Source organism: Haplochromis burtoni, unplaced genomic scaffold (genome assembly GCF_018398535.1).
Source record: "Haplochromis burtoni strain Fernald_Lab_line unplaced genomic scaffold, NCSU_Asbu1 Contig_1644, whole genome shotgun sequence".
In the NCBI taxonomy this organism is placed as follows: domain Eukaryota; kingdom Metazoa; phylum Chordata; class Actinopteri; order Cichliformes; family Cichlidae; genus Haplochromis; species Haplochromis burtoni.
Window position 1 is genome coordinate 16303 of NW_024584005.1, and position 2717 is coordinate 19019.

Consider the following 2717-nt stretch of genomic DNA (forward strand, 5'->3'; position numbering starts at 1 on the left):
ATGCATTAAGATAAGATACCTTTATTAGTCCCACGCATGGGAAATTTGTTGTTAAGGGTGTCGACCTTTGCCAGCGCCATCTTACCCTTCTGACCATACATACATTACACAAACATTACATGGGGAAGACAGGTCAGAGAGGTATAACAATGGAAAATGCACCACATGAGGAAAGACAAGAAGAAAAAATAACTCCCCCAGACTGAGTTCCAACAGGGAGATCAGTTTGAGAACAGAGAAAAAAAAAACACCTCAGCACATGAATCATCACATCTCACAACATACATACAAGACGTAAGCTTCGAAGGTGTTTGGAGGGGGTGGGGGGTGGGGGGGTGAGTGTAGGTTTGTGTCAGTGTACATGTATATCGTGTTCCGTGTTCAAACGAGAGAAAGTGTCCCTTCACCCGATTAGGCAAAAGTCAACAGTCTTCGGTCGACGCGGGTGGCCTTGAATGAGGAGGGAGAAAGTCACATGAAATGAAGATGGTAGCTATTTTGGTTAGTGCGAACAAACTGCTTCCAATTTTACAGTTGTCTCATGTCACTCCGTCACTGGTCACAAGTCTCTCGTTGGACAGCTGTGAGCCTCTTCACAATGTTATCCATTTTGCTCATAGGGCACAAGTGTTCACGATAGTTGTGAGCCTCTCCGAGATGTTGTCAGTTGCTGTCAGATGTTGTCAGTCGGTCTCAGTACTCACAGCAGCCGCAAGCTTCTCCAAGATGTCATCTGTGCTGCACCTGATGAGCCTATTCTGAGAAGCCACAGCTCACTCCATTGTTCCAATCAACATAGCGGGCAGCCTTGTGAGGGTTTGAACAGCCGTTTCCGCTTTCTTTATCCTTCGATAAGCCAGGGCCAAGCCAGCGCCGATCAGCAAGAACCCTGTTATCATGGTTTCGAAAAGGTGTCTTCAATGTTTTGTCACGGGCTCTTCCGAACCGAGGCTTCTTGTCGAGGGTGTCAATTGCATTCAGGGACCAGTTGATCAAATCCATAATTCTTTAGGTTTTTAGAGAACAAGTCTGGGAGACTCTCTTAGGGTTAGAGAATAAGCGGGACTATACAAAAGACATGAGAAGCCAAGCAGCAAAGATAAGGGAGAGGGAGAACAGAGAAGGAGAAAGTGCGACGGCCTCCGTCAAGAGCCAAGAGGATCTCTCTGCTTTGAATCATATCTGTTATTAATCTTAATCTTAAACAAATAACTTTAGCTTATAAATCTGACCTGCTTAAAATCTCTTGGTGAAAATTCTGGTGTAAAACAGCTGTTTTCAAAGAAGGAAATTAATCCACAGACATAAACATGGAAACATTTTTTAAATTTCTAAAATTCATGTGGTTAATGAGATTAAGTTTCATGGAAACAGCTAATTATCTAGATGTATCCACTTTTGAAAGATTGTTTCTGCTTTTTGCTCCAGTGTAACCACAATCAAAAATAATTTCCACCAAACTAAAACCAAGTCAAACTCTTACAACATCTAAGCTTTTTGTAATCATGAGGAGATAAATTCCAAAAATGTTCCTGCTCTTTTCAACTTTTACTAAAGCTCTTATAGAGAAGTGATATGTGCTGCATATTTTGGCAGTTGTCACAAAGCTGGGGTCTAATTGGATAGAGAGAAACATAATTCACAATGGGAAACATAAATTGCATGCATAATAATAAATAAAATGTTGCACATTTTTTGAACGGTCTATTGATACTTCTAGAATTGTGCCAAGTTGGGTAAAATTACAGTTTCAGTGCTGTCTGCTGAGTTTCAACTCAGCCAATTGGATTCCCAGAACTGAATCTCAGGACTGCATTTGTGGTTTTGGAGCATTTTTAATGCAATTATCTTACAGATAATACAACTGTGTGGATAAGAGTACTCGAGAAGTTTATGCTCCAGTTTTGGCCAATGAAAATCTAACATTGTGTTTGGATGCTACTTAACAGTAATTAGCATGATTCTGTGACTGTGTTATGCTCCCATAAAGTCTGCAGATACAAAAAAGCTATGGCTTTCATAGTAGCTGATGAACAAGACAATTCATCCTGCTATTCAAATTTAGTTACTCCTGGTTTATAAAAAACAAAACAAAACAAAGATTCCTCTGAATGGTTGTTTCCCTTTTTTTAATCTTTTGCAATTTTTGTTTTCCAAATAACTTGTCACATTGTTAAAGTGTCGCTACAAACATGGAAAACTGAAAAACAATATTCATAGATTTATAATTTGAGTTTAGATTTCTTAAAGACTGTACAGCTAAAAAAAAAAGTAATCCCAATAAAATAAAATCACACATGTAAAGTCTGCAACATTCAGAAGTCTGAGTCTCACCTTCAGGTTTTCTGTGAACACATCGTCTCACCAGCAGAACCAGTAACACCAGTAGAACCACAACACACACTGATCCAACACTTGACAACACAGGGACAAGATAAGAACCAGGGTTAGAGGTGGTTGGGGGTTCCCCTAAAATAAAGCAAACACAGTCATTAAGTTGTCGTCACATTGTGAATGTTGAAAGCTGCAGAAACACAGACAGGTGAGTGTGTCACCTGTGACAGTGATCCAGCTGGATGGAGACTCTCCATGACCGCTGATGTCACACTTGTAGAGGCCTTCATCAGACCTGGAAACATGCTGGATGGTCATGTGACCTGTAGGCTGCTTCCTGATGAGGGAGCCATCTTTATAGAAAGCAGCTGGGAGGTTGGAGG